Source organism: Gouania willdenowi, chromosome 6, assembly GCF_900634775.1.
Source record: "Gouania willdenowi chromosome 6, fGouWil2.1, whole genome shotgun sequence".
Taxonomy (NCBI): Eukaryota; Metazoa; Chordata; class Actinopteri; order Blenniiformes; family Gobiesocidae; genus Gouania; species Gouania willdenowi.
The window spans coordinates 62,056,044-62,066,589 of NC_041049.1; positions in this window are offsets into that span (position 1 = coordinate 62,056,044).

Below are 10,546 nucleotides of genomic sequence, written 5' to 3' on the forward strand. Positions count from 1 at the left end.
GTTTTGTGTAAAACTGTCTGATTTTTAGTTTATTGTTCATAAATAAAAAAATTTAATGGTTGTTGGCCTTGTTCTGCATTTCGTGTTCCAATACTGCCATCTTATGGTGCATCTGTTACATGTCCACGAACATGTGGGACAGAAATTGAAATAAAGAAATCACATTTATTTTCATAAATGTTAGGCAAAAAAAGGGAAGATTATTGCTCCAAAAATCAGCATTAAAAATTCTTTAATCTAATAAGCGAAGAAGAAGAAAGAATACGTCCTATAATTTGAGCATCTAAACCCCTATAGTCTGGACAGTTTTTTAGCATTTTGATTGTTCCACATTAGGGGACTGGAGGGGCATGATTGGGAGGAAGAGCTTGCCTGATCTGAACTTCATTGATGTTCAGTTGTTGAACCCAAATTAGGGCTGGGCAATATTGAGATTCAGATATACTGAGTTTTCTATTTTGGCGATATAGAAAGTTCCAATATTGCCTACATCGACATTATTGTTCTTTTTTTATAGCTCGTTTTGTATTAAAAAATACTTGTTTTTGGAGTCACTGCTTTTGCTATTTCTCAGAATATCATGAAAAGCACAGTTAGATGTTCGATTGTGGATTGCTGAGTGCATCCTAACCCAGACCTTCATCAAAACAAGCCACAAAACAGAACTCACTCACTCACACGTGCTGTCTCCTACAGGTGAAAAAGCCAAAAGTGGCACATATTGTGAAGCTGTCTGTTAATAAATGTGCCTGTGGGGCATTTTTGCATCAGCAAATCTCAGAATTGTTTTTCTCGTCTGATGTTATTAGAATTGGAAATATCCAGATTTGTATCACATATCGCAGTTTTTGTTCCATATCGCCCAGCCCTAGTTGTGTAGTGAGAGTCTACTGTGAATGCTTGGTTGAAGAAACTGTCAGGATGTTCTTTGACCGCCTCTCACTGAGCCTGAATGAGCTCAGTTCTGCTTGGTCATTGTTGAGGCAACCATCACGAGCTGTGGCCACAGTACCCTGTCCACGTTTTATGAACAGAATACCTTGGTGCTGCCAGGGAGGGGAAGGAGGTCCAGTTTGGGGGGGGTCAGATGATTTCATCTCTGCTGTTTGCAGACGATGTTGTCCTATTGGCCCCACTAAACATTGATCTCTAGCTCTTGCTGGGACGGTTTGCAGCCAAGTGTGAAGCGACTGGCATGAAGATCAGAACCTTTAAGTCTGAGGCCTTTGTTCTCAGTCGGAAAAGAGTGGATTGCCAACTCCATGGGGTTTGGGTCATGCTTGAAAGAACAAGATCACGACTGCAAACTGATTAAAATGAGTTTTCTCCTCAGGCTCAACCTTAGAAATAGGGTGAGGACCTTGGTCATCCAGGACAGACCAGATAGAGCAGCTGCTTGAGGTGGTTCTAGCATCTAGCACGGATGTCTACTGAACACCTCCCTATAGGAGGGTGTGCTGGGTTTGTCCAGCTGGAAGGAGACCTCAAGGTTCGCCTAGGACAAGCTGGAGGGATTATAGTTCAGACCTGAGGAGGCCTTAGGATCCCCCTAGAAGAGATGGTGGGAGTGGCTAACTTGACTGTTACGGCTGGTGCCTCATGGCCTCTCAGCCTGCTCTTCCTCCTTCTCTCCTAACACACCTGATTCACATCAGTAATCAGGTAGGAGAGGGGGGAGGAGCTGTATAAAGGGCTGAGAGGACCAGAAGGACGGAGGCCCAACATCAGACCAGCAGCAGACATGTGCGGAGAGTTCTTCTGCTCCCTTCGACATCTTTGTAAGTTTGATATTTTAGTTTGGGCAGGAGATTTGTTTTTGTCTTTATGTAGGTTTAGTGTTTTGCTACTTTTTGTAGTTTAGAGCAGTGGTTCCCAATCTTTTTTTTTCCCATGTACCCCTTTTGCATTTTTATTAAATCATGAGTACCCTAATAAAAAAAAAATATACATATACCATGCAACTTGGTTATTTCAATAATAAGTAAATACAGTCTCCTTTGTAAAATGTAGCTAATTATTGTTTTATTGTAAGCCTCTACAGCATAGAAAAATCTTTTTTAAATAACCAGTACAAGAAAATATAGTATTTTATTTAGCGATAGTACTGTTAGTTTGTGGTGAATTTGTCATGACCATTTCCCAATTATTATTATTATCGTTTTTTTTTTTTTTTAATTCTTTCTGAGCACCCCCTGCAATGTGCTCCTGTACCCCTGCTTGGGAACCACTGGTTTAGAGGATGGACGCTGGGTCGATGGCCCAGGATTGGCTCAGTGTCCATCTGACTTTTGTTCAGTTTGGCCAGGAAAAATGTCTTGATTATGGGTTAAGACACGCCCAGTCAATCTATGCTATGCTAACTAGCTACTCATTACTCATATTACCTCTCCATTCACTCTTCTCTCAATCCAACGTACTAACCACAGATTGTACATTTTTATAAAAGGGGCGGGGCTAACAGTGCTCACTTATGACACAAGATGGTCCCAAAACATCACATGATTTTGTTCTCAGCCAATTTCACACTCTGGAACTGAGCATGCACGACCTGGGGGGGGGTCATAGGTCGAGAAGGATAAAAACATACAACAAGCTCGTTCACTCTGTTGAAATTTCCAACCTAACAACATTTGTAATTATATTCCAAAGATATTTAGTGTTTATATTATTAATATTACACATTTTTAGATGGTGGTGGGCCAGGGTTTTCCACTGATGTCACTTTCGGCCTATCCAATCACTTTTACACTCCATGTGTTACCCTACTGTGAAATATTCCTACGGTCGACAATGGGCATGCGAACTGCGCATGTGCGTCCATCATGTTGAAAAAAGGTAAGAATCTTTCCTTTAATTTTTAAGGTTAGGTTTTATCATAGTATAGAACATTTAAGGTAGCTTGAATACGTACAAAATATTGTACGTATTAATGTAAATATTTACTACGCTATTAGTGCGTATGCGCCTGTAGGAAAATTTCACGCGTAGGAGTATTTTACACAACACTTGACAGCAGTCTTCCACACAGGTGACACCTGGTGAAGGAAAACACCGACTAACTGGGTCTCCAGCGGGCGGAATTCGTACGTTTACCAAAGTACGTTTAGGGTTAGGTTATAACCCTATATCTATCTATCTATCTATCAATCTTTTATTTGTATAGCGCCAGATCATAACCAATGGTATCTCAAGACACTTTACAGTAGAGCAGTCTTAAGGACGGACTCTTCATTTTATGGATACACACATATGCATATATACACATACATATGTATCCCACACCCAACATGAATTCATCATGGCGGCAGGGAAAACCTTCTGTTAAGCAGCAGGAACCTTGTGTGGATCCCATTCCTATGATGAACAGCCATCCACGTTATGCTGTGTTGGGTGTGTGCAGAGGAAAGGGTGGAGACACAGTTGTTGAGACTCTGTAACTCCACACTGAGGATCCCACGGACCTGCAAGACAAAAGCCAGAAGGAGTACAGGAGCAAACACACAAGGGAAGAAGCAGACATAGAGGGAGTGTTTGAAAGAGGAATGGGACCCTCTCCGGTCCCTCTCTAACCTAAATGACCTCTCTCTTAACGCCCTCTCCAACCTCTCTCCAACCGAGCATGCCAGACCCCCCCCCGGCAGTCTATGCCTATTGCATCTTAATTATGAGCTATGAGCTGGTTCCTAACTAAAAGCTTTACCAAAGAGAAATGTTTTGAGCCTAACCTTAAAGGTAGAGAGGGTGTCTGCCCCCCGAACCGTGGTTGGTAGATGGTTCCAGAGAAGTGGGGCCTGATAACTGAAAGCTCTTCCTCCTATACTACTTTTAGAGACAAATGGAACAACGAGCAGTCCAGCATTTTGAGCGTGTAGTGTTCTGGGGGGATTGTATGGCACTACAAGCTCCTTGAGATAGACTGGTGCCTGTCCATTTAGGGCTTTATAAGTGAGAAGAAGAATCTTGAATTCTATTATATGGCAACAATTTTTAGGGTTTGGTTTAGTCTCAGGCACGTGACCTTAACTGGCCAATGAGGGGCGCTGCGTACGGATAGAATGTCGGTATTCTGATACTGCAATCGTACGAATAGCCACTGCCTAAATAATATATTATTATTGATGGGACAAGCAAGATTTTCGAGTGTGAAAAGGACAGTATGAGTTCTCACTTTGAAAAGGTAAATTTACGAGGGAAACCATTCACTAACCAGGCCCATGATCATTTTTATTTTAATTCAATTTACAAATATGAAGGGAGTGCACAAGATGGACAGGCCTATAAATCACACTGATCAGCTGATTGGTCACTGTTTAAAAAGTCAGGAAAAACCTCAATTTTGCGCTCGTGTGCTGCATTAGCTTTAGCAGCTAACTTGGCATTTCTGTCTTGGAGACTGATGGCACGTTTCAACGCTCCACTCGCTGCCTGCCAAGGCGAGTTTATCCCTCTTGACCTTTGAACTCATGTGCGAGAACTGAACAACAGTGAGATTTTCGAGAAAGTGAAAATACTTTTGGCAAAAATCAATTGTAATAGCCTGGTTCCAACCCATAGAGGGCAGTAACTGTGACATTTTACAACTAAATATGTCAAATTGAAATACTAAAATGTTGGAGCGGGATCAATCAACAGCACTACTTCATACCCAAATGATTTTTTATTCAACAGAAAAAGTGGTTACTCTTTTAAAAAAAGAAGTAATTTTTACCTAAAACCAAAGAAAGATTGAGAGAACAGAAGTATCTACTTTTTTTTTTTTTGTCTCTGCCATGAACCAAAAAGTCTTGGTGTTTCGTTTTGCATGAACAGCTTCCAAATTTCAGTTTCCTTCCTGTATCGGAAGCACAACAGGAAAACCTGTCAAAACACAACAGTGGCCAGAAGGCCGTAGTCACAGTGTCTGTTTTACATCGCCACCTAAAATCCCTGACCTCAGGAAACTGTGAGCCAGTATAGTGTCGTGTAAACTCTGCTGTGGCTGGATACTCATACATCTCCAATAAAACGCCTTAAACTCCAAGCAGGTGCATTTAAACAGAGTGCAGCAGCACTGGGAAAGTCTCTAACCTATAGATCAAATGCTGCTGTTTTTGATGACTCATACAAAGGAGAACCCACAGAGCAGACAAATTGTTTGGCACAAAAATATCTTTTATAAAGATGACTCATTTGTCCCACTGACAAAGCATAGCAACAGAGAAAGCACTGTGTTGGATTCCACTGTGGTTTGTATTTTTAGAAAAAAAAAGATGTACAGTAGGTTTATTTGGTGTTCATGGGGCACTGATCGTAAAGTTTCCCATGCTTTTTTTTTGTGTATGTATATTTACTTTTCTCATAAAAATCTAAATGTTAAATATATACAGAAAGACAATAATATATAACTATTAAATATTGAAGAAGGGGTAGGACTGGATACGTTTACTTCTTCCTACCCATTTTCAGGCATGCTAATCAGATATGTTAAGTATGTGTGGGTCTAAATAAACATAGTTTATATATATGTTTTGTATAACCATATTTTCATAAGATATAATATTTTTTATTTATTAACATCTAATGGTGTATATATTTTTGGATGTGTGTAGGTATAGGAATATTTGATATGAATGTGATTACACAAAATTTAATAATCGTCACATGCCTGGAAAAAAAATAATTAAATGTTACATTAAAATATAAATGTTAAAAATCTAAATGTTACATTTAGATATGAATTTTAAATCTAAATGAACTTTTATTTTGGTACTTCTGGTGAACTTGCATTTTAGCTAAATATTTAGTTACACCTGGCCATGACGTTTAGATTTTACATTTAGCATTTAGATTTAATATTTATATTTGAACGTAGCATTGAACATTTAACATTTAGATTTAACGTTGACATTACATTTTACGAGAAAAGAAAATCTCTAAATTTGGTCAAAATGAACATAAAAAAATTACTTTCGTTTTTTTAAACATGGTGTGTTTCTAAATGTTTGTTTTAACATACGTCACTTTTCAATCAACGCCACAAAGGTTTTCTTACAAAAGCAAACAAAGGTGCAGGATGGACGTATTGCTTATGGCGGCAAAACATCAACATTTTGCATTACCCTGTCTCTTTATAGTTTTACATTTTTATTGGATTTAATATGAAAGAGATAGCCAAAGATGTTTTTTTGTGTTTTTTTTTTTTTTTTTTTTTAACTTTGCGTAAACAGGAAGCCACTCCTTTAAAACCATTTAGATAATTGAGTCTCGAGACTCAAGAATTAAGATAAAGGTAATTCCACAGGCGTTTAATCTCTGATCTGCTCATGTGTAGCAGTGTATTGAAGCACATTTTCACACCTCCAGTAGGAGTTAGCACTTGTTTTATTAAAGCATCTATTGTAGAAATGCTCCAAAAATGATTACATTCCAGTAAAGCTTGGTATTATTGAAAAGGTAACAAACAAGCATATCAAACAATGGAGAAATAGCAATTAAAATAAAAACCAGTGGGCAGGTCTGAGTGGCATTAACACATAATGTACCAATAGCTTCTCACTTAACTTTTTTTTATTTTTAAAAAGGAATTGATAAGAGAAATAAGGATGATACAAAATGATGTGTTAATATGACATTTTTAACATAAATGAATATTTTTTTTTACTTATTTTTTTTTTAAAATGTCTACATTTCCAACCACATTTGCAAACAGTTGCATGAAATAAAGATGACACATATTTTCAGAAAATACAAATTTCAGAGTGGAGAAAAAAAAGCTTAACTATACACAAAACCAAGTTACACAATAAATACAAATACATCTATATATAAAATAAGAGCATTCAGAGAGCGCAAACCTCTACCAAGCGCCAAATAAAATCTTTGCAAAATTATTGGAAGTTATCTGGATCAGTGTGAATGATCATTCACGCTTTAAAGGCTTGTAATAAATGTATTTCACCATTATTAATGATATAGTAGATCTGAATGTATGGACGAAATACTCAATCCAGATTCTATACGGATTAAATCCAGTCAGGTAATTGAGGAAGCAATCCAACATAACTGAGTCAAATTTAATAAAAATCTGTCATTTATGAATTGATGAAATTTTGCCAATGATGATAGGTAGGGATGTTTTTATCTTTGAACCTGATCCAGAATCTGTATATTTTGATCCTGATCCCCTCCAAAATTTAATGGAAACTTCCATGGCATACTGTCTCTTTGGTTAAAATGTTGCCAAAATCCTTTAAGTAATTTTGACCTAATCCTTCTAATAGACAAACACAGAATAAATTATAACAACCTTGTCTGAGGTAAAAAAAATTGTCTATCGTCTACATCCACCTTATTCCTGGTGATGCTACAGTAGATAGGTGGTGTTGATGCTGTCATGGTCCTTCCAATGTAAGTAGTAAGTACTTTGATTTGGTCAAATAAACTGTTTTTGACTGTGTACCAGCCAGGGTTGGGGTCACTTACATTTTTTCAATTACAATTACGTCTTCAATTATCCATGTTCCATTGCAACTAAATTACTACTACGGTGACTGGTAATTTTTTCCAATTACAACTAAAATTAGAAGTATAATTTTCTCCCTGAAAAGCAATTATTATTACATTATCAATTTCTAAAGTTCAATTACAATTACTGAGTCTGAAATAAATATCCACATAGAACTTAACTTTCCTCTTGTGTTAGCTTTCTGTTAGCATCTCTTATGAAAACGGGTCATCTAATTTGTTTGTTGTTGTTGTAAGGCTTCCTAATCCATGAAAATATAGGTTTTAATATTTCTGGTGTGGGTGTCTGAGTCGTTTTAGTTTCAGTATACCCCTAGATTTAAATAAATGAAACATTTAAATGGTAAAATGATTCTCAAGAGAACTAACAATGGGAAAAGTTGATGTGAAACATATTTTAATGATTAACTATGAATGTGTAAGCCATAAAACTATAACATGGTTCCCCAGGTTTGCGTAAAGGATAATTTTTATATCATTTCCATGTCAATTACCATTACAAAGTCAATTATCTGCACTAAATTAAATTATGATTACAACAGCAATATACTTTTCAATTACAATTGTTATTATGTCTTAATTGTAATTATCAATTACGCAATCACAATTATAATTGACCCCAACCCTGTTTACCAGCTTATCTGTTCTCTTGTTGTGACCTTTCCAGCACTGTCATCATGACATTGCAAAAGGAGCAGTTAGCAAGTTGAATCTAAATAGCAGCAGCAGTTATCTTAAAAATATATTAGTTTTTATTTGTCTTAAGATTATGTTTCTATGTAAGGTGTATTCATGTCCCCACATAGTGAATGATAATGAACATTAACCAATACAATGTGGAATTGGGGATTATAAAGGGCAGGATATTTTTTCTTGAATCCGTACGGGGCGCAGGTTGTAAAGTTGCACATGCTAAAATAAACAGCAACATTTAGCAACAAACCACGTTGTTAAAAAAAATGTGATTTTGTTATTTTACTTTTGACCAGATTTACGGCAATTATGGTGAAATTTGGCATTTTTACCTTACACGTAAAAATATGTCAATGTTAAATCTAAATGTTAAATATTAAATCTAAATGATATATTTAAATGTTAAATCTCAATCTAAATATTAAATCTAAATCTTGAATCTAAATAATAAATATAAATGTTAAATCTAAATCTTGAATCTAAATAATAAATATAAATGTTAAATCTAAATCTAAATGTTAATAGTTAAATCTCAATGTCACAGGTGAAACTAAATATCTTGCTTATATGCAAATTCACCAGAATGAGCTTTTATTTTTGGTATTATTGTAAGTTACCTAAATATTTAGATTTAACATTTATATTTAATATTCAACATTTTTATTTAGATTTAATATTGACATTATATTTTTACGAGAAGACATTTCACAAATATTGCTGTGAATCTGGTCAAAAGTAACAAAAGAAAATTTATTCATCCATGTTTTTTAAATGGGGTTTGTGGCTAAAAGTTGCTGTTTATTTTTAGCAGGTGCAACTTCCCAATCAGCGTCCCATAAATCTGTTTATCACCAAAATGTTAAAAAGGCACAGCTGAAAAATGTAGTACATTCAAAGTTTTGGTATGTTACCTACAACAACATCAGTGCATCTAGTGTTAGCTAGTATTGCCATTTAAATACCTACGTTTATTTGATGCAAATGACCAAGCTTGTAATGCATCATGCTTTAGCTTTAGCATTCGTCATCAACACCTCGTAATTATTGCACGTGACTTTTTCTTCAACTTAACAGTAAAAAAATATTGTCTTTTTTTAATTTCAAAAATACTCCCACAGATCTGTGAATGTCATAAAATGAAACTACTATTCTGAAATCAGTTAGCGTCACATTACAGCTCCATGTCGTGCCTGTTTGTCCAGTAAGGGACAAACAAATAAAGGAATTAATGTCAATATTTGCACGCAGAGCATCTGGCATGAGGAAGAATAACACAAGGAAATTCATTCAAGGCCCACTGCAGCCTCCACCCTAACCTGTGGGGTAATGGTTTACCGGTACATTGTCATTAATGCTCCATTGGGTTGAAAGAGTAAAGTTACTTTACAAAGCCATGAGAAAGAAAAGTGACCTCAGAAAGAGCCGCTCACACCACACCATGGATTGTCCAGCTCTCTAACAGGAAGCTGTTCAACCTTCAGGAAAGTGTTCCTGTGGTGTCCATTGTTAGAGCTTTGTGGCTAAAGCTTCATGTTCAGTCTTTGCTTCCATACAATAGAAATACAGCAATAACTCAGAATGTACTGCAGTGACCAGGGTCTGGGTCATTTACAATTATGGCATTATTGTAATTGTAATTGTAATTTAAAAAAAATCTGTCGCTATTGTACTTGAGTTCAGATAATTGACTTTAATTGTCATTGCCATGAAAATTCTACAAAAAATGTCAATTATAATTTAACACAAAAATTGGGGAACCATGTTACGGTTTTATATGTACAGTTCTACACATACTGCATGTAGTTAAAAATGATTAAAATGTGTTTCATATCAAGCTTTACCCCATTTTACCATTTGAAAAAAAAAATAAAAATTTCAGTTACAATTGTTTTCAATTACCCATGTTTAGTGACTAGCATTTTTTCAATTACAATTATTGTTTATCCTCAGAAAGTCAATTACAATTACGTTCTCATGACTAAAGTTCAATAACAATTAATCACAATTACTGAGCCTGAAATAAATAACCTAATAAAAGTTAACCTTCCTCTTGTGTCAGCTTTCTGTTAGCATCTCTTATGATAACGGATCAAAAATCAGCTGTAAAATACACTAAAAACAAATATATCATCTATCTATTGGTTACCTTGTTAGGCATTCTAATCAATGAAAATATATTTTAATATAGTTTTAATATTTTTGGTGTGGGCGTCTGAGCCTTTTGTGTCAGTATACTCCTAGATTTAATTTTCTTTCACTATAATTGTAATTGAACATGGGTAATTGAAAACGTAATTGTAACTATAAAATGTATTTGTTTTTTTTTTCAATGGTAAAATGTGGGAAAGCT